The sequence below is a fragment of the Globicephala melas genome, chromosome 6 (genome assembly GCF_963455315.2).
Source record: "Globicephala melas chromosome 6, mGloMel1.2, whole genome shotgun sequence".
Classification (NCBI taxonomy): Eukaryota; Metazoa; Chordata; class Mammalia; order Artiodactyla; family Delphinidae; genus Globicephala; species Globicephala melas.
Genome location: NC_083319.1, coordinates 82,483,876 through 82,507,610, shown reverse-complemented (window position 1 = coordinate 82,507,610; position 23,735 = coordinate 82,483,876). Strand labels below are relative to the sequence as shown.

The window sequence follows — 23,735 nt, the reverse complement described above, 5'->3', positions numbered from 1 at the left end:
ATGTAGTACATCCATACAATGGAATACTACCCGGCACCAAAATGAATGAAATACTGATATGCCTGTAGACACAACACAGATAAACCTCCCATTCATTATACTGAGTAAAAGAAGCCAGACACAAAAGAGCACACATTGTATCATGTTATTTACGTAAAATACACAAGACTGCAAACTAATTTATAGTGACAAAAAAAAAGATCAGTGACTGCCTGAGGCCAGGAGCAGGAGGAATAGACTACAAAGAGACATGAGAAAATCTGGAGTGGAGGGTGATGATGGAAATGTTCTGTATCTTGATTATGTTGTTTTAAAGGTATATATAGAATCCATTAAACTGTACCCTTTAAAAGAATGCAGCTTTTTTTTTTTTTTTGCGATACGCGGGCCTCTCACTGTTGTGTCCTCTCCCACTGCGGAGCACAGGCTCCGGACGCGCAGGCCCAGCGGCCATGGCTCACGGGCCCAGCCGCTCCATGGCATGTGGGATTTTCCCGGACCGGGGCACGAACCCGTGTCCCCTGCATCGGCAGGCAGACTCTCAACCACTGTGCCACCAGGGAAGCCCCCAAGAATGCAGCTTATTGTACATACATAATACTTCAATAAAGTTAAGTTTTTAAAAAGTTTACAGGAGCTTAATTCTTCAAAATATATATATAATTTTTTCCTAAACTCTGTATACAGGAATTTCAGGTCACCAGATTGGTTTTAAACTTAATAGTAATAACAACAACAATTGCAGGTAACGTTTATAATATTCCAGAAACTATCCTATCAATATTCTAATTCTGTTTTCACAGAAAGACAGAAATCCACCCTAAAATTCACATGTAATCTCAAGGGACCCCAAATAGCCAAAACAACCTTGAAAAAGAATAGCAAAGTCAGAGATTTCACACTTCCTGATTTCAAAACTTATTACAAAGTCAGTAATCAAAATAGTGTGGTACGTGCATAAAGATACACACGAAGAACAATGGAATAAAATAGAGAGTCCAGAAAAAAAAAAAGCCTTGCATTTATGGCCAAATGAGTTTTGACAGGAGTGCCAACACCATTCAACACCATTGAAACAAATGGTGCTGGGAAAATTGAATATTCACATGCAAAAGAATGAAGTTGAACCTTTATACACCACACACAGCACATGTAAAAATTAACTCAAAATAGATCAAAGAACTAAATATGAATCTCTTAGAAGAAAACACAGGTGAAAACCTTCATGACATTGATTTGGAGGTCAAGAATGATATCTTGGATATGATACCAAAAGCACATGCAACAAAAGAAAAAATAAATTAGACTACATCAAAATATAAAACTTCTGTACATCAAGGAACACAGTAAACAAAGTGAAAAAGCAACCCACATAATGAAAGAATTTGTAAATCATGTATTTGATAATAGACTAATAGAATATATAAAGAATTCCAACAACTCAACAACAACAAAACCCAATTTCAAAATGGGCAAAGGACTTCAACAGACGTTTCTCCAAAGAAGATATGCAAATAGCCAATATGCACATGAAAAGATGTTCAACATCACTAATCACCTTAAGTTAAAAGAAATAACCAACTGTTCCCATTTATTATTTTTATTTATTTATTTATTTATTTATTTTTGGCTGTGTTGGGTCTTCATTTCTGTGCGAGGGCTTTCTCTAGTTGCAGCAAGCGGGGCCCACTCTTCATCACGGTGTGCGGGCCTCTCACTATCGTGGCCTCTCTTGTTGCAGAGCACAGGCTCCAGACGCGCAGGCTCAGTAGTGTGGCTCACGGGCCTAGTCGCTCCACAGCATGTGGGATCTTCCCAGACCAGGGCTTGAACCCGTGTCCCCTGCATTGGCAGGCAGATTCTCAACCACTGCGTCACCAGGGAAGCCCTCCCATTTATTATTAGTTAGGTTCAAAACCTAATAGCAATACTTTGTGTGGTGTTCAACAGATTACACTGTGTCTCTTGAAAATGTAAGTTCACTGGAATGCCTGGAGCATCTCAGCAAACAGTTTGGGAACTATGGATATAGATAATCACTAAGAATAGAGAAGAAATATATAGTGAGGTTAAATACAACAACTCAAACTAAATTACATTCAAGGTTTTAGACTTGTCTAAAAACTGTCAGGTTTTTTAAAAGATGTAGTCACCATTTTAATAGTTCTATCATAATATGGAAAATCTTATCACTATAATATTAAACTGTGTTGCTCAGTCTTTGCCTTTGCCCTCCAAGTCATAAACTGAAGTATTCTATTTTCTTCTTCAAAATGTGCTTGATGCAGATTTCTATTCTACAAGACATAGTTTCAGAAAGAAGCCATTGATTGAGCTAGTATTAAATGCACTCAGATTTAAATTTAAATTTAGTTTACAATTTAGATTCAAAAGTCCCTGGGCTATAGTTTCAGCTGTGACCAGAAATGATATCTGTTACTTCTAGGCAAAGTCAATTAAGAAACGGGCATGCCTTCACCACCTTTTCTTAGCCTGCTGGCTGGATGCAGAGAACTCTGAACTCTTAAAGGATAGCAGAGCCACAATATGGAAGTAGCCTGGGTCTCTAAATGAGCTCTAGAATAGACATCTGCTGATGAGGAACACGCATATTATACTGCTATACTGGCAAGAAATGTACTTCTATTTTGTTAAGCCACTGAAACTTTGGAGTTGGTCTCCTTTTTTTTTTTTTTTACTTTGCGCACAAGATGTCTTGTGGAAATTTTATTATGTAGAGTGTAAAATGAATTTTCAGTCCAATAAAAACAACAGTTTTTTTAAAAAAACAACATGCATAACCTTTTCCAATTGCCTTTTTTTTTTTTTTAATGTACTGCATACAGTTTATTATATGGATAATATTGCCTTTTTTAATAGTTAGATATTTCAAGCATTATAAGGAAAATAAGGAGAAAAACCCCAGACACTTCAGTAACTTCAGTGTATCTCAAACAGAATGTCCCCCAGGTCAACTGAAAAATGCAAGAAAAAATAGCTTCAATTCCATTTTTCTTTTAAAAATACATGTTATCTGTACAAGATACACTACAGTAAACACTGGAGATCATATTATCCCTTTTATTAAATCAAAATTATTTAATTCATATTGTGGTTAATGCTAGATTTATTTATTCATCTAGTTAATTTGACAAATATTAAGAAAATATTTAAAAGAAAAAAGCAAAACACACCTTGGAATTTAAAAAGTTACATTTTTATGTGATTTAATGTTCCATAGTGTTTCTTAAAAGTTATATTGAATTTATTTTTAATATTAAAAATAACTATTTATATTTCTGAGAGAATAGAGAAAGGTTTTTTTGTTTTGTTTTTAAAACAAGCTTGGAGGTCTTAGATACACAATTGCAATCGGTAGGTAATGGAGACATGATAAAACGTCTGCTAAACACACAAACACATTTTTATATTATTACCCCTTTAGAACTCTAGAAATTATACAAACCCTATAAAATGCCCCCTCCCGAACCCTGTTGGACAGCAATACAATTATCTGTCTCAATTCAGAATTCACATAATTAATTATAATACATAATAGTTCAGTTTTTTAAAAAATGCAATGAAACCAGACAGCCAAGACACAAGAAATTAGAAGTAAAACATTTAATGAATTTACACATTTAAGAATATTTAAATACTGTTTAAAAATTTTTTAAAAGAATTTGTTACAAGCCACCTAAGACTTCCAAGCCACTTTCTGTTGCAACAGAAAAAACTGTAAATAAAAAGACATGCAAACAAAACAAAACAAAAACACACCATGTTGAAATGTCACTGCTCTGCGGCACATTCTGGTGCCCGAATTTGCAGGTATTGCTCCAAAAAGAATCCCAGAGCTTACAGATTTGAAGTAACAAACAAAAATAACAAAACAAAAATTATCAGCAATTTTTAGTAACTGATTTTCCCGATATTTAGAAAAATTCTGTTAATCTAGTGTTTCACAGAACAAAACAAAGGCTCTTCATCAAAAGGTTTGCACATCTAAAAACCTCTGTTACAAATAGGTTTTGCTCACAATGGTTTGGGAGGGGGCGGGGAAAGGGAGCTGCAGGCCACTGTCCTACTGCTCCTGGCTGTGGGCCTGAGCTTGCCCTAATGTTTGTCCGTAGAATGCGACCTGCTGTCTGTAATACTCCGCCCCGGCCATTGTGTAGTCCGGCGGGCAGCTGGCCTGAGGAGCGGCGCTGGCAGCGTGACTCTGTTTTTTGTAATAGTCTTCCCAGGCCTTGCTGTAGTCGGGCTGGCTGCTCTGCGGCTGGCTCTGCTGGCTTGGAACCTGCTGTGTGGGCTGCTGCCACGCCTGGTAGGTGCTGCCCCAGCCCTGGGTCAGGAAGGCCGGAGGACCACTCACAGGCGTGCTGTGAGGGCTTCCGTTCACTTTAGCGGCCATGTTTGGGAAGCACCCTGAGCTCCTTGGAGGAAAGGTGTTCTGATGCGGCGCGGCAGGTGACTGGCTGAAGGGGCCCTGTGCATAATCTCCGGGCGCTCCGAGACTGGCACCGCCAACTTTCTCATCTATGAGATGTCTGGCCAGCTCAATCTGTTGAGGAACTCCCGTGATGGTGAATATTCGCAGGTTGGGGTCCGTGTTGGGAGGGTGGTTCCGCTGAAGCTCCACGTGTGCTCCTGACTGCTGGTTTATGCTTTTGATGTCCTCACCCCCTTTGCCTATGACGAGGCCGCACTTATCTGCCGGCACTGTGTAGGTTATCTCCTGGATGCCACCAGGGGTTCCCACGCTCCAGTCACCACGACCATGGCCTCTTCCTCCGGCTACCGCCAGGCCTCCAAAGCCATCTCTTTCCTGAGCTGTAAGAATAAGCTCGTTGATGACATGTGCTGCATGCTGGCATCGCTCTGGGGGTCCCATGACCTGTGCAGCTCTCTCTGGACTAATACCATCATCTGGTTTGAACTGAATTCTCACACCGGCATCATTCTGGATCTTTTTGATCATTTCCCCATTTCTTCCTATTACAATCCCAACTGCAAACCTAGGGACAGACACCTCTATACTGCCTCCTCCCATTCGGGAGCTGAAATCACCACGTACACCTCGAAAATTACCTTGGTCTTTTTCTCGGATGATCTCTAATACCATTTCTCTTGCTTGCTGTACTTTAAATGGGTCTCTGGTGATGCGAAGAGGCTTGTCTGCTCCCGTGGGCAATGGGCCGTCCTGGATCATGACCATCTTCACACCTGTCCGCTCCTGCAACTGCTTTATTGTCTCCCCTCCCTTGCCGATGACCAGCCCCACTTTAGACGCAGGGATGAGAATCTCCTGGATCGTGCTGTTGCCATCTATGTCATTATGAAAGCCAGGTCCATTCCGACAGTGGTCCACAATCTGTCCCAGGAGCCGTTTGGCTTGTTCAATACTTTCTGGGGTTCCGGTAAGTACACAGGGCCTCTCTGGAATCCCAGAACTCTCTGAGGCAATCTGAATTTTGCAACCAGATTCTGCTTGAATCCGTGAAATCTGCTCACCTCCCCAACCGATAATAAATCCAACCATTTTATCAGGCACTTTGAATTCTTCTGTTATTACTGCCCTTTGATGTAAGAAGGCCCCTAAATGGTTACCTACTCCATCATCCAAGGGCTGTTTTTGTACTCCATAGCCATACACTGAGGGGTCCACTAGAGGTGTGGAATTATTCAAGTGAGGAATTGAATCAATTTTAGCAGCAATCTGCCGGACCCGGTGCAGAGCATCCACGAAGCCCTCAGCCTTCATCCCCACCGGAGCGCTCTGCCCCTGCACCAGCTCTGTCATTACCACCCCCGCCGCCGCTGCCGCTCGGCTCCCCCATCAGGCCTCCCGCTCCACTTGGGGACCTGTAGCCGGAAAGTGGAGTTGGTCTCTTACACCAATTAATACACTCCAAACTAAGGCCCATTTCTAATATAATTGAGACTGCTTTTCAAGTATTACTATTAAGTATGACACATGTAAAACTTCCTTTGATACATCCTTTTCATCACCTTGAGTAAATTCCTCATATTCCTAGGTTGCTAAGAGATTTTGTAAGCAAGTGTATATGTTTATTGAATGTCATTTTGTCAAGAACTGCGAAGGGAACAGAAGCAAGAAGAACTACAGTCCTGCAACCTGTGGAACGAAAACCACATTCACAGAAAGATAGACAAAATAAAAAGGCAGAGGACTATGTAACAGATGAAGGAACAAGATAAAACCCCAGAAAAACAACTAAATGAAGTGGAGATAGGCAACCTTCCAGAAAAAGAATTCAGAATAATGATAGTGAAGATGATACAGGACCTCGGAAAAAGAATGGAGGCAAAGATCAAGAAGATGCAAGAAATGTTTAACAAAGACCTAGAAGAAATAAAGAACAAACAGAGAGGAACAATACAATAACTGAAATGAAAAATACACTAGAAGGAATCAATAGCAGAATAACTGAGGCAGAAGAACAGATAAGTGACCTGGAAGAACAGAATAAAGAAAAAAAATGAAAACAAATGAAGACAACCAAGATTACGCTTCCCAGGAAGGATTTCATTCAGATTCCATGGAGAAATCAAAACCTTTACAGATAAGCAACAGCTAAGAATTCAGCACCACAAAACTAGCTCTACAACAAAGTCTAAAGGAACTTCTCTAAATGGGAAACACAAGACAAGAAAAGGACCTACAGGGCTTCCCTGGTGGTGCAGTGGTTAAGAATCTGCCTGCCAATACAGGGGACATGGGTTCAAGCTCTACTCCGGGAAGATCCCACATGCTGCAGAGCAACTAAGCCCATGTCCCACAACTACTGAGCCTGTGCTCTAGAGCCTGTGAGCCACAACTACTGAGCCCACGTGCCACAACTACTGAAGCCCGTGCACCTAGAGCCCATGCTCCACAGCGATGAGAAGCCCATGCACCGCAATGAAGAGTAGCCCCAATTCCCCGCAACTAAAGAAAAAAAAACCCGCATGCAACAACGAAGACCCAACGCAGCCAAAAAAATAAATTAATTTAAAATATATATATATATATATAAAGAAAAGGACCTATAAAAACAAGCCCAAAACAATTAAGAAAATGGTAATAGGAACAATTCATTTACCTTAAATGTGAATGGATTAAATGCTCCAACCAAAAGACACAGGCTCACTAAATGGATACAAAAACAAGACCCATATATATGCTGTCTACAAGAGACCCACTTCAGACCTAGGGACACATACAGACTGAAAGTGAGGGGATGGAAAAAGATATTCCATGCAAATGGAAATCAAAAGAAAGCTGGAGTAGCAATACTCATATCAGATAAAATAGGCTTTAAAATAAAGAATGTTACAAGAGACAAGGAAGGACACTACATAATGATCAAGTGATCAAACCAAGAAGATATATCAATTATAAATATTTATGCACCCAACACAGGAGAACCTCAATACATAAAGCAAATGCTAACAGATATTAAAGAGGAAATCAAGGGTTTCTCTGGTGGTGCAGTGGTTGAGAGTCCGCCTGCTGATGCAGGGGACACGGGTTCGTGCCTCGGTCCAGGAAGATCCCACATGCCATGAAGCGGCTGGGCCCGTGAGCCATGGCCGCGGAGCCTGTGCATCCAGAGCCTGTGCTCCGCAATGGGAGAGGCCACAACAGTGAGAGGCCCGTGTACCGCAAAAAAAAAAGAGGAAATTGACAGTAACACAATAATAGTGGGGTACTTTAGCACCTCACTTACACCAATAGACAGATCATCCAGACAGAAAATTAATAAGGAAACACAAGCTTTAAATGACATAGAAGACCAGATAGATTTAATTGATATTTATAGGACATTCCATCTGAAACAGCAAATTACACTTTCTTCTCAAGTGCACATGGAACATTCTCCAGGATACATCACATCTTGGGTCACAAATCAAGCCTTGGTAAATTTAAGAAAATTGAAATCATTTCAAGCATCTTTTCTGACCACAGCACTATGAGATTAGAAATAAACTACAGGGAATAAAATGTAAATAATGCAAACACATGGAGGATAAACAATACGTTCCTAAATAACCAAGAGATCATTGAAGAAATCAAAGAGGAAATCATAAAATACCTAGAGACAAATGACAACGAAAATATGATGATCCAAAACCTATAGGATGCAGCAAAAGCAGTTCTAAGAGGGAAGTTTAAAGCAATACAATCCTATCTCAAGAAACAAGAAAAATCTCAAATAATCTAACCTTACACCTAAAGGAACTAGAGAAAGAAGAACAAACAAAACCCAAAGTTAGTAGAAGGAAAGAAATAAAGATAAGAGCAGAAATAAATGAAATAGAAAAAGAAGAAAACAATAGGAAAGATCAATAAAACTAAAAGCTGGTTCTTTGAAAAGATAAACAAAATTGATAACTTTTACCCAGACTCATCAAGAGAAAGAGGGAGAGGACTCAAATCAATAAAATTAGAAATGAAAAAGGAGAAGTTACAACGGACACCGCAGAAATACAAAGCATCATAAGAGACTACCACAAGCAACTCTATGCCAATAAAATGGACAACCTGGAAGAAATGGACAAATTCTTAGAAAGGTATACCCTTCCAAGACTGAACCAGGAAGAAATAGAAAATATGAACGGACCAATCACAAGTAATGAAATTGAAGCTGTGATTAAAAATCTTCCAACAGACAAAAGTCCAGAACCAGATGGCTTCACAGGTGAATTCTACCAAACATTTAGAGAAGACCTAAAACCCATCCTGCTCAAACTTTTCCAAAAAATTCCAGAGGCAGGAACGCTCCCAAACTCATTCTACGAGGCCAACATCACCCTGATACCAAAACCAGACAAAGATACTACAAAAAAAGAAAATTACAGACCAATACCACTGATGAATATAGATGTAAAAATCCTCAACAAAATACTAGCAAACAGAATCCACCAACACATTAAAAGGATCATACACCATGATCAAGTGGGATTTATCCCAGGGATGCAAGGATTCTTCGATATACGCAAATCAATCAATGTGATACACCATATTAACAAATTGAAGAATAAAAACCATATGATCATGAGCATCTGCATAGATGCAGAAAAAGCTTATGACAAAATTCAACACCCATTTATGATAAAAACTCTCCAGAAAGTGGGCATAGAGGGAAGCTACCTCAACATAATAAAGACCATATACAACAAACCTACAGCAAACATCGTTCTCAACAGTGAAAAACTGAAACCATTGCCTCTGAGATCAGGAACCAGACAAGGATGTCCACCCTTGCCACTATTATTCAACATAGTTTTGAAGTCCTAACCATGGCAATCAGAGAAAAAAAGAAATAAAAGGAATACAAATTGGAAAAGAAGAAGTAAAACTGTCACTGTTTACAGATGACATGACACTATACATAGATAACCCTAAAGATGCCACCAGAAAACTACTAGAGCTAATCAATGAATTTGGTAAAGTTGCAGGATACAAAATTAATGCACAGAAATCACTTGCATTCCTATTAACAACGAAAGATCAGAAAGAGAAATTAAGGAAACAATCCCATTCACCATTGCAACAAAAAGAATAAAATACTTGGGAATAAACCTACCTAAGGAGGTAAAAGACCTGTACTCAGAAAACTATGACACTGATGAAAGAAATCAAAGATAACACAAACAGATGCAAAGATATACTGTATTCTTGGATTGGAAGAATCAGTATTGTGAAAATGACTATACTGCCCAAAGCCATCTACAGATTCAATGCAATGTCTATCAAATTACCAATGGCATTTTTTACAGAACTAGAACAAAAAATCTTAAAATTTGTATGGAGACACAAAGACCTCAAATAGCCAAAACAACCTTGAGGGACAAAAACAGAGCTGGAGGAATCAGACTCCCTGACTTCAGACTATGCTACAAAGCTACAGTAATCAAGACAGTATGGTACTGGCACAAAAACAGAAGTATAGATCAATGGTACAGGATAGAAAGCCCAGAGATAAATCCACACACCTACAGTCAACTAATCTATGACAAAGGAGGCAAGGATATACAATGGAGAATAGACAGTCTCTTAAATAAGTGGTGCTGGGAAAACTGGACAGTTACATGTAAAAGAATGAAATTAGAACACTCCCTAACACCATACACAAAAATAAACAAAAATGGATTAAAGACCTAAATATAAGACCAGACACTATAAAACTTTTAGAGGAAAACATAGGAAGAACACTCTTTGACATAAATCACAGCAAGATCTTTTTTGACCCACCTCCTAGAGAAACGGAAATAAAAACAAAAACAAATGGAACCTAATGAAACTTAAAAGTTTTTGCACAGCAAAGGAAACTATAAACAAGACAAAAAGACAACTCTCAGAATGGGAGAAAATATTTGCAAGCGAATCAATGGACAAAGGATTAATCTCCAAAATATATAAACAGCTCATGCAGCTCAATATTAGAAAAACAAACAACCCAATCCAAAAATGGGCAGAAGACCTAAATAGACATTTCTCCAAAGAAGACATACAGATGGCCAAGAGACACATGAAAAGCTGCTCAACTCCTCTATTAAAGAAATGCAAATCAAAACTACAATGAGGTATCACCTCACACCAGTCAGAATGGCCATCATCAAAAAATCTACAAACAATAAATTCTGGAGAGGGTGTGGAGAAAAGGGAATCCTCTTGCACTGTAGGTGGGAATATAAATTGATACAGCCACTATGGAGAACAGTATGGAGGTTCATTAAAAAACTAAAAATAGAATTACCATATGACCCAGCAAGCCCACTACTGGGCACATACCCAGAGAAAACCATAATTCAAAAAGACACATACACCCCAATGTTCATTGCAGCACTATTTACAATAGGCAGGTCATGGAAGCAACCTAAATGCCCATCGACAGACAAATGGATAAAGAAGATGTGGTATATATATGCAATGGAATATTACTCTGCCACAAAAAGGAATGAAATTGGGTCATTTGTAGAGACGTGGATGGACCTAGAGACTGTCATACAGAATGAAGTAAGTCAGAAAGAGAAAAACAAATATCATATATTAACGCATATATGTGGAATCTAGAAAAATGGTACAGATGAACTGGTTTGCAAGGCAGAAATAGAGACACAGATTTAGAGAACAAACGTATGGACACCAAGGGGGGAAAGTGAGGGGTGGGGGTGGGGGTGGGATGAATTGGGAGATTGGGATTTACAAATATACACTAATATGTATAAAACTGATAATAATAAACTGCTGTATTAAAATAAAAATATTTTTTAAAAAAAGAACTGTGAAGGATCTGAGATTTTATGCTACTTGCAATGGAACACTGCTCAGCAATAAAAAGGAATGAATTACTGATACACACAACAACAAAATCTCAAAATCATTACACTGAGTAAAAGAAGCCACACACTAAAGAGTGCATCAGTATTTCTTTCCTTTTTGTTGACAAATAGTATTCCATTTTATAGATATACTGTATGTTGTCTATCCATTCATCAGTTAATGGAGATTTGGGTGGCTACCACTATTGGCTATTACGAATAACACTGCCATAACATTCATGTATATGAATGTTATCCATTTATATCATGTTCAAGAACAGGCAAAACTGGGACTTTCCTGGTGGTCCAGTGGTTAAGAATCCCCCTATCAGTGCAGGGGATGAAGGTTCAATACCTGGTCAGGGAACTAAGATCTCACATGCCTCAGGGCAACTAAGCCCACGCACCACAACTACTGAGCCTGAGCCACAACTAGAGAGAAGCCCACGCTACAGTTAGAGAGGCCTATGTGCCACAAGGAAGAGCCCACATGCTGCAACGATACATCCTGCATGCCACAACAAAGATCCCGTGTGCCGCAACTAAGACCCAATACAGCCAAATAAATAAATAAATATAATTTTTTTTAAAAAAAGAACAGGGCTTCCCTGGTGGCGCAGTGGTTGAGAGTCCACCTGCCGATGCAGGGGGACACGGGTTCATGCCCTGGTCCGGGAAGATCCCACATGCCGCGGAGCGGCTAGGCCCATGAGCCATGGCCGCTGAGCCTGTGCATCCGGAGCCTGTGCTCTGCAACGGGAGAGGCCACAGCAGTGAGAGGCCCGCGTACCGCAAAAAAATAATAATAAATAAATAAAGTATTGATCAAAAGGTTTATTAAGAACCACCAAAAACAAAATAAGAAGAGCTGAATAATAGAATCAGAATTCTGTGGGAGGATAAGATCTTTGAAATCATCTGGTCCAGCCTCTTCACTTGTATACATGAGGAAACTGAGGTTCTGAGAAACAAGACTTGCTCATTCTCAATGGCAAAACTGAATAGAAAATCAAGGAGACAACTCAGTGATCAGTGCCAGGATATAAACTGAATATTTAAAACCAGGTTTCTGGCATTCGATATACAGATTACTATGTTTAAATATACAGGTCCCTTCTAGAGTTTATAAAGCAGTATTTGCTGGCAAGTGTTAACCAGATCTCAACATGGCCATCTGGTACATTTCTGTTTTATAGACGTCCCTTAAGAATAAGCCTTCAGGGAAAAAGATATAGGAATAAACTTATGTTTTATGTATGCCACTTTAAGCCACCCCACTGCCCCTTTTCTGTTATTGTTCATTTCTCCAAATGATATCTATTCTTTTCCATTGCACTTCTCTGATTAAAAAAAATTTTTTTCAACAGACAAAACAGTTCTAAATAAATCAAATATGAAGCAACTAATGACTGATTAAGGAGATGCAAAGTGGAATAATCCAGAAGAAATATAAATTGATACATTTTAGAATGTATCATCTGCCAAACATAATTAGGAATCATATACTTAACCAGGTGTCTTCTGGGTTTTTGAAAATGAAATAGTCCAAGATAATAATACATCTGCTGTCTCCTAGGATATTTCTAAATGTCTTAGGATTTCTTAGTAGTGAATTTAGAGAGAAAACAAGAATATGAAGCTCTGGAGTAGAGCTTCTGGGATTTAATTCCCACTACATCATCAAATAGCTTATTTGTGTTAGAAAAATCTATTTAACCTCCTTGTGCCAATGTTTCCAAATCTGTAAAATAGAATTGTATAGGGTTGTTCTGAGAATTAAATAATTTGTTCTTCTTCAAGACGATGAAGAGCCAAATGCTTTTTGTTAATCCCTCTGAAAACCTTATTTAAATAAACCTGAAAGTTATTTTCAGTTTATAAACCCACAACATTTAAGAGAGAAGGTAAGCCATTAGAAAACACATTATTTTAACAAATTTTTGGGAAACAGAAAGAGGATGAAAGACCAATGACTAATAAAGCAGGGCAGGAGGAACCACTACTTAGAATATGAGTGGAAAAGAATGTAATGGAGGAGTGCACCAATATTACCTGAAGAAACCCAAAATACTTAGAGCCAGGAAATTCTGACTAGGATGGACAACAGCAGCTGGGTCTGAAAGCAGGGTAATTAATTAAAGCCTGTATATGGAAAGCACCCACTCTCCTGCCAAGAACCAGGAAGCAAAATAGCCATCAGACAGGTGATTATCTTTGGGGCAAAAAATAATAATGCAGGAAGTGGTAGACAGTAGAAAGCATGTTCTTAACCATGAATACTGCATATTTTGTTTTATTTTGGTTAACTTTCACAACAAAGGAGATGAAAGACCTGCAGAATGCAAACTATAAGACATTGATCAAAGAAATTGAAGAAGGCACAAATTAATGGAAAGATATTCCATGCACATGGTTTGGAAGAATTAATATTGTTAAAATGTCCATTTTACCGAAAGCAATCTATAGATTCAGTGCAATCCCTATCAAAATTCCAATGGCATTTTTCACAGAAATAGAACAATCCTAAAATCTGTACGGAATCACAGAAGCCCCCATTTAGCCAAAGCAATCTGAAGAAAGAACAAAGCTGGAGGCATCATGCTCCCTGATTTCAAGCTATACTACAAAGCTGTAATAATCAAAACAGTATTGGCATAAAAACAGATCAATGAAACAGAATAGAGAGCCCAGAAATAAACCCATATATATAGTCAATTAATTTACAACAAAGGAGCCAAGAATATAAAATGTAGAAAGGACAATCTCTTCAATATATGGTGTTGAGAAAACTGGAAAGCCACATGCAAAAGAATGAAACTAGACCACTATTGTACACCATACAAAAAAATTAACTCAAAATGGATTAAAAACTTGACTGTTAAGACCAGAAACCATAAAACTCCTGGAAAAAAATATTGACAATAAGTTCCTTGACATCACTCTTGGCAGTATTTTTTTTGGATCTGACTCCAAAGGCAATGGCAACTAAAGCAAAAATAAACAAATGGGCCAACATTAACTAAAAAGCTTTTGCACTGCAAAGGAAACCATCAACAAAACAAAAAGACAACCTAGTGAATGGGAGAAGATATTTGCAAATCATAGATCCAATAAGCATATCCAAATATATAAAGAACTCATATAGCTCAATAACCACAACAAAAATATCCATTTTAAAAATGGGCAGAGGATCTGAATAGACATTTTCCTACAGACAAACAGATGGCCAGGGGACCGTATATATATTATATATACAAAACATGTTATGTATATATAATATATATACATATACAATCAACTATACTTCAATTTAAAAAAAAAAAAAAGTGTGCCTGGAATCACCCAGGGAATTAGGTTAGAGGGAGGTAAAGAGGAGAAAAATGAGAAATTTGGAAAGGGGGGAGAATTCTCCAAAACTGGAAAGCAGATGGCAGAGTGTGGGAATTCCAATAATAAAACCCATTCCCCTTGGGCTTCCCTGGTGGCGCAATGGTTGAGAGTCCGCCTGCCGATGCAGAGGACACGGGTTCATGCCCCGGTCTGGGAAGATCCCACATGCCGCGGAGCGGCTAGGCCCGTGAGCCATGGCTGCTGAGCCTGCGCATCCAGAGCCTGTGCTCCACAACGGGAGAGGCCACAACAGTGAGAGGCCCACGTACTGCAAAAAAAAAAAAAAAAAAAAAAAAACCATTCCCCACCCCACTCCACCCCTGAAAGGGGAATGGCTATTGGTGCACTTAGGAAAGTTGGGCTTAGCACCAGGGCTCAAGAACCTAAAGAAAGAGTCAAACAGCCTTATGGCCAATATATGGGGAAGCTGAAGAGAAGTAAATATTTGCAAATTCTGATGAGACCAAAAAACCCTTTCATTATCCCTCATCTTCATATATATATATATATATATATATATATTATTATTATTATTTTATTTTTTTGACTGCATTGGGTCTTTGTTGCTGTGTGGGCTTCTCATTGCCGTGGCTTCTCTTGTTGTGGAGCACGGTCTCTAGGCACGCAGGCTTCAGTAGTTATGGTGCACAGGCTTAGTTGCTCCACAGTATGTGGGATCTTCCCAGACCAGGGATCAAACCCGTGTCCCTGCTTTGGCAGGTGGATTCTTAACCACTGCACCACCTGGGAAGTCCCCCTGCACGTATATTTATATTCTTTAGGCTATTCTGGAGGTTCTTTCCTTGGCAAAGTAGAATGTACCCCATACGGCACAAAAGGAGTCATTTGGGCTTATACCATGAATATCAGCTGTAAACATCATGGACTAGGGACCAGTGGGGCCTCATCTAATGTTCAGTTCTTTCTAAAGCCCTCTGGAAACTTCACACGAATCTGAGTAATGGAACCCAACTATTATCTGTGGTTGAGCTTACCACCAACCCAAGAAGGATTAAAGTCAAATTAAAGATGTAGGGGGAAATGTGTGCTACAATAGAAAACTACATCTTGTGTAGATAACTCTCCTCCAAGTTATCTAATTCTGATCCTAAGGGAGCTATTTTACAACTCTGTAAGTTGTAGATACCTGATAGCAATGCAAAACGATTGTCTATAGACATGCAAGTTGTCTTATCTGATAGAGGATCAGCTAAATTCCTGTCCTCTCTGTGGAAAGACCAGTTTTGCCTCCATTTGTACATTACTTTCAACATCTCTTTACTCCATATAAATTTGTGTTTCCTATTCTGATTACATATATTGTAACCGTTTATAGGAAATACTTGCTGAAGTATTTGGGGGTGACACAGCTTAAGTTTGCATTTTCATATAAATTTTAGAATCAGCTCGGTTTACACTAACATGTTCTACTGAAAATGTGATATTGCATTGAATCCATAGATCAATTTGGGGAGCACTGACATCTTTAAAATATTGAGTATTCTAATCTATGAACTGAATTTACTTACATCTTTAATATTTTGTGGGTTTTAGTGTAGAAGTCTTACACATCTTTTTCATTTTATATTTGTTCCTGATACATGAAAACATAATCAAGTGTTTTTTTCTATTGTCCTATATACAGTAACATTGCCAAGTACAATGTACTACTAATAGTTTACAGATTTTGGATTTCCTACATACACAAGTCATTGGCAAATAAATAAAGAAGTTTATTTCTCTCCAACACTTGTTTGGTTTTCTTTTTTCTAGCCTTATTACTCTGGCTAGGACCTCCAGAACAGAGTTGAACAGAAGTACTAATAGCAGATATCCAGTCTTAATCCCAATCCTAAGTATGATGTCTACTATAGGTTTTATGTAGATACCCTTCATTAGAATAAGAAAACTACCTCTTACTAGTTTGTTTTTATTATGAATACATAAATTTTATCAAATGCTTCTTCTGCATCTACTGGAATGGGCTTATAGTTTTTATCTCTTAATGTGAATTACATTTACTGGTTAAACTATCCTTGCTTTCCTGAAATAACCCCACTTTGTCATGATGTATTCTTCTTATATTTTTAGGTTTAATTGCTAATATTATATTTAGGATGAATTTATATTTTGAAATTATATTCATGAGGATTAATCTGTAATTCTTTTTTTCAATCTCCTATGCACGTTCAAAGTTATGTCAGCCTAGTAAAAAGAATTGGGAAATATCCTCTTGCTGTCTAATCTCTGGAAGAATTTATGTAGAGTGGTGTTAATTTTTAATATTTGGAAGAACTCACTGGGGATGCCATCTAGGTCTGGATTTGTGAGCTTTCAAGTAGTAGGTCACCCTTTTAAAGTGTACAATTGACTGTGGTTCTTAGTATATTAATAAAGTTGTGCGACCATCGCAACCATCTAATTTCAGAGCGTGTAAATCATCCCCCCAAAAAGCCCATATCCATTAGCAGTCATTCACTGATTATCCTCCCTCCTGCTCTGGGCAACCAAGAATCACTTTCTGTCTCTATGGATTTAACTATTATGGATATTTCATATAAGTGGGATCATACACTGTGTGGTCTTTTGTGTTACTTTTTACACTTAGAATAATGCTTTTCGAGATTCAACCATGTTGTTCCATTTATCAATAATTCATTCCTTTTTATGGATGAATAGTATTCCATTGTACATATGTATGCATTTTGTTTCATCAGTTGATGAACATTTGGGTTGTTTCCACTTTTTGGTTATCATGAGTAATGCAGCTATGAATATTCATATATAAGTTTTTGTGTGAGCATACAATTTTCTTGGGTAAGAATGGAGTTGCTAAGTCATATGGTAACTCTATATTTAGGAAATGCCAGACTGTTTTCCAAAGAGGCTGTACCATCTTACAGCCCCATCAATATATGAAGGTTCCAATTTCTCCACATCCTTGCCAAAACTATCATTGTCTCTTTGATTACAGCTATCCTAGTGAGTGTATAGTACCTCACTGTGGTGTTCATTTGCATTTCCCTAGTGACTCATGATCTTGAGCATTTTATGTACTTATTGGCCATTCATAGATCTTCTTTGAAGAAGTATCCAAACACTTTGCCCATTTTTAAATTGGATTATTTGTTTTTATTGTTGAGTTGTAGGATTTTAGATACTAATCTCTTATCAGATATATAACTTACAAATATACTCTCCCAGTCTGAGGGTTGTTTTTTCATTTTCTTGATAGACTTTGGAAGCACAATTTTTTTTTTAAATTTTTATGAAGTCCAATTTATCTGTTTCTTCTTTGGTTGTCATGTATAAGAAACCATTGCCCCATCCAAGGTCACAAAAACTTACAACTATGTTTTCTTCCAAAGAGTTTTATAGTTACAGCTCTTACATTTGGGTATTCAATCCACTCTGAGTTAATTTTTGTATATGATGTGAGCTATAGGTTCAACTTCTTTCTTTTGCATGTGGCTATGCAGTTGTACCAACACCATTAATTGAAGACTATTATTTCCCCTTGACAAAAATAAATTCAACTACTTTAACAAAATATGGAGAAATTTAGATTTTTCTTTCTTCTTCTATCTGTAGCTTTTCAGGTATTTGACCATTTCATCTAAATTGTTTAATGCCTCAGCATTTATTCATAATATATTCTTAGAAGATTTTTAATATATATAGAAACAATAAGTGGTGTCTCTATTTCATTTGATATTTTTGTCTTCACACTTTTCTTCATTTTAATCTCAAAGAAGCAACTCTTAGCTTTAATTTTAGTATGTTTGATTCCTATTTCAATAAATTAGGCTCTTTTTCTTCCCCCTTTGTGCTTAATTTGCAGTTTTTATAACTTACTGGGATAAATGCTCCACTCATTGACTTTTAGCCATCTTTTCTACTAAATTAAAGATATAAAGTCCCCTCTAAGCACAGCTTTACCTACACCTCATGAATTGATACTTTATTTTTTAAATGAAATATTTTCTAATTTTCATTGTGGATTCTTCCTTAACCCAAGGTTACTTTGGAGTATGTTTTGTAGTTTCTAAATATATGAGATTTTCTAAACCCCTGCCTTTATTTTTTTTGTATCTCATTTTAATTATGGTCAGAGAATATACTCTGGTTACAATTCTTTAAATCTTGTTTAGATGTGCTTCCTGGTATGGAAAATGGACAGTTTTTGTAAATGTCCCTCATGTCCATGAAAAACTATTATCCATTTGTTGAGTACAATAGCCTACACATGGTTGTTAGGTCAATTGTACTTTCTATATCCCTACTAACTTTTGATTACTGAGTGTGTGATCTTCCTCTACGATTGTAGATTTCTCTATTTCTCCTTGTAGTCCTCTGATAAACTTAGAAGCAATATATTGAATTCTATAAATTTCAAATTGTAAAATCTTCCTAATAATTAGTCTTTTATCATTATCAACTACTAGTAAGTCTTTAGTAGTATTAATTCTCTTTACTACTAGTAAGTCTTTTGTCTAAAATTCTGTTTGATATTAATATAAGCACAGCAGCTTTCTTTTGGTTAGTGTTTATATATTTTTTATATAAACTTTTCTGTATCATTACATTTTGTTTCTCTTGTATATACAAGCATACCTCGGAGATATTCTGGGTTCAGTTCCAGACCTCCACAATAAAGCGATTATCACAATAAAGTGAATCACATAAATTTTTTTGGTTTCCCAGTGCATATAAAAGTTATCTTTACACTATACTGTATTAAGTGTGCACTAGCAGTATATCTTAAAAAATGTACATACCTTAATTTAAAAATAACACTGTTGGGCTTCCCTGGTGGCGCAGTGGTTGAGAGTCCGCCTGCTGATGCAGGGGACACAGGTTCGTGACCCGGTCCGGGAAGATTCCACATGCCGCGGAGCAGCTAGGCCCATGAGCCATGGCCCCTGAGCCTGCGCGTCAGGAGCCTGTGCTCCGCAACGGGAGAGGCCACAACAGTGAGAGGCCCACGTACCGCAAAAAAATAAAAAATAAATAAAAAATAAAAATAACACTGTTTATAAAGCAGAAACTAACACACCATCGTAAAGCAATTATACTCCAATAAAGATGTTAAAAAATAAATAAAAAATTTAAAAAGTAATAAAAAATAAAAGTACTAAATGCCACTGAAATAAAAACACTGTTGGGAAAATGGTGCCAAAAGACTTGCTAACCAGGGTTACTACAAACCTTCAATTTATAAAAATCACAATAAAGCAAAGCACAGTAAAGCAAAGCACAAGGTATGCCTGTCAATTGGATTGTGTTAACTGACAATGTTTGCCTTTTATTGGAAGAATTAGCTTATTTACATTTAATGGAATTTCTGATCCATTTGGATTTTTTTAACATCTTTATTGGAGGATAATTGCTTTACAATGTTGTTAGTTTCTGCTGTATAACAAAGTGAATCAGCTACATGTATACATATATCCCCATATCCCCTCTCTCTTGCATCTCCCTCCCACCCTCCTTTTCCCACCCCTCTAGGTGGTCACAAAGCATGGAGCCGATCCCCCTGTGCTATGCAGCTGCTTCCCACTATCTATTTTACATTTGGTAGTGTATATCGTCAATGCTACTCTCTCACTTTGTCCCAGCTTACCCTTTCCTCTCCCTGTGTCGTCTATTCTCTACATCTGCGTCTTTATTCCTGTCCTGCCCCTGGGTTCATCAGAACCTTTTTTTTTTTATATTCCATATATATGTGTTAGCATACGGTATTTGTTTTTCTGACTTTCTTCACTCTGTATGACAGACTCTAGGTCCATCCACCTCACTACAAATAACTCAATTTCATTTTTTATGTCTGAGTAATATTCCATTGTATATATGTGCCACATCTTCTTTAACCATTCATCTGTCAGTGAACATTTAGGTTGCTTCCATGTCCTGGCTATTGTAAACAGGGCTGCAGTGAACATTGTGGTACATGACTCCTTTTGAATTATGGTTTTCCCAGGGTATATGCCCCATAGTGGGATTGCTGGGTCATATGGTAGTTCTATTTTAGTTTTTAAAGGAACCGCCATACTGTTCTCCATAGTGGCTGTATCAATTTACATTCCCACCAACAGTGCAAGAGGGTTCTCTTTTCTCCACACCCTCTCCAGCATTTGTTGTTTGTAGATTTTCTGATGATACCCATTCTAACTGGTGTGAGGTGATACCTCATTGTAGTTTTTTTTTTTTTTTTGGCGGTATGCGGGCCTCTCACTGCTGTGGCCTCTCGCGTTTTGGAGCACAGGCTCCGGACGCGCAGGCACAGCAGCCATGACTAACGGGCCTAGCCGCTCCGGGGCATGTGGGATCTTCCCGGACCGGGGCATGAACCCATGTCCCCTGCATCAGCAGGTGGTCTCTCAACCACTGCGCCACCAGGGAAGCCCCTCATTGTAGTTTTGATTTGCATTTCTCTAATGATTAGTGATGTTGGGCAGCTTTTCATGTGCCTCTTGGCCATCTGTATGTCTTCTTTGGAGAAATGTCTATTTAAGTTTTCTGCCCATTTTCAGATTGGGTTGTTTGTTTTTTTAATATTGAGCTGCATGAGCTGCTAATATATTTTGGAGATTAATCCTTTGTCCATTGATTCATTTGCAAATATTTTCTCCCATTCTGAGGGTTGTCTTTTCGTCTTTTTTTATGGCTTCCTTTGCCATGCAAAAGCTTTTAAGTTTCATTAGGTCTCATTTGTTTATTTTTGCTTTTATTTCCATTTCTCTAGGAGGTGGGTCAAAAAGGATCTTGCTATGATTTATGTCATAGAGTGTTCTTCCTATGTTTTCCTCTAAGAGTTTTATAGTGTCTGGCCTTATATTTAGGTCTTTAATCCATTTTGAGTTTATTTTGTGTATGGTGTTAGGGAGTGTTCCAATTTCATTCTTTTACATGTTGCTGTCCAGTTTTCCCAGCACCACTTATTGAAGAGGCTGTCTTTTCCCCACTGTATATTCTTTCCTCTTTTATCAAAGATAACGTGACCATATGTGTGTGCGTTTATCTCTCTGGGTGATCCATTTGGATTTAAATTTACCACCTCACCCACTGTTTTTCCTATATACCATTTTTTCTTTGTTCTTTTCCCTTTCTTGCTCTTTTGGGTTGAGAACACTTTTTTGCTCTTGTTATTCTTTTATTCTCATTAGTATATAGTGATAGACTACTTTTCAAATCTTTTAGTGTCTATACTCTAAATAGAACATGCAACTTTGAATATTCAAGTCCAATATAAAACAGCAGATTTAACCTTTTCTCTGACATAAGGACCTTAAAATACTTTTCTTTATCCCTCACTCAACTGCCATTGTTTTCATGTAGTTTAGTCCTTTGGGTTTTTTTTAACCCTCAAGGCATTATTTTCATTTCAAAATTGCTATTCATTTAACCCATATATTTACCCTTTCTGTTGTTCATCATTCCTTCCTGTGTCTCCAAGCTTCCATCTGGTTACCATTTTCCTTCTGCTTAAAGACAACCTTCTTGTGTAGTTTGTTAGGGAAAAAATTATTTTTGTGTGTGAATTTTTCTTAATTTTACCAATTGCACCCGTACTGTTAAGGGCATTTTTGGTTTGTACAGAACTCTAGGTTGGTACTTATTTTTTCTATCATTTTGAAGATGCCATCCCATTGTCTTCTGATCCCCAAATTTTTTAATTGAGGTAAAATTGGCATATAAGTTTCAGGAGCACACCATCATGATTCCCACTGTATTTAGTCAGTTGCCATGTTTTTGGTCCTTTGAAATATGCCTTCTTTCACTGCTCTTTTTCTTTTTTTAGCTTTCAATGGTATTGATAATATTCGCACAGGTATGATTTTCTCTGAATATATTTTGCTTGGGGTTTGTGGGACTTCTGAAACCTGTAGCTTGATTTCCATAAACTTTATAAATTTCTTAAGCATTAACGCTAAGTGTTCTCTATTTCCTCTCTTTCAAGGACTACAGCTACATTAATGTTAGCCCTTCTTGGTGTTATACTGTTTTCTGGTTCTTTTCCATGCTTTTGTCTCTCTATACATTAATCTGAATTTTTTTCTTCTGACCAAAGTTAATTCACTGTATCCTCAGCTGTGTTTCATCAGGAGTTAAACTCATTCACTGATTTTTTATTTTTAGCTATTATAGTCGTTTAGTTTTTTAAAATTCCCAATTCCCTATTGATATTTTCAAACTTTTCTGTTTTCCTCTTGTGCATATTACACAGTTGTCCATGAGTGTCTGAGCATTTCTTGTAGTGCCTGCTAACTCCAGAACTGAGCAGATGTACCCACCCAATCACAAGCAGTGGTGGACTAGGGCAGGGGCCAATACATGTAAGATATACAGAATGGAGGAGCAAAGAATATGTACTCTCTGAAAGCAGATTCACTCCTAAGAGGCACACAAAGATGATCTGATTATGCCCATGTTTTCACCTTCCCATCTGCTTCTGCCAGCCTCCCACAGCGTCATTCTTTTTTGAATTCTCAGTTGGAGATTATCATGCAGGTAACTTGAGTGTCTGCTTAGCCTCACATAAGAGCAGACCTATGGCTACGAATTCTCAGGGAAAACTTTTTACCTCTCTACTAGAATCTAGGTGAAGTCAACCAAGTTTTCTTATAGTCTCCCTTTGCTATTGGGCAGATTTTTCTAATTTACTCTTTCACTGAAGAAGATATTTGAGGTGCCATGTATGCAGAGGTTTCAGAGCTTTAAGTACCATGTTATTGAACAGATGATGAGAAATCACTAAAAGATATTAAGCAAGGGAACGCAGATGATCAGATATGTTGATTCATTTGTAATAACAATAAATACTTACTGGAGTTACAAAGGTAAATCACTTAGCCATACCCCCAAGCCGCTTATATTCCATTAAAGCAATGGTTCTCAACCAAGGGCAGTTTTGTCTCCCAGGGAATATTTTCTGGTTGTCACAAATGGAAGGATTCTACTGACATCACATGGGTAGAGGCCAGCCCATGACAGCTCTCTACAACAAAGAATTA

General features: G+C 37.7%; 1 pseudogene; it reads right to left on the bottom strand.

Moving 5' to 3' along the window:
- Positions 1–2,673: 2,673 nt before the first annotated feature.
- The window catches only part of LOC115840221 (far upstream element-binding protein 3 pseudogene), a 40,000-nt pseudogene continuing 18,938 nt past the window's right edge, over positions 2,674–23,735 (bottom strand).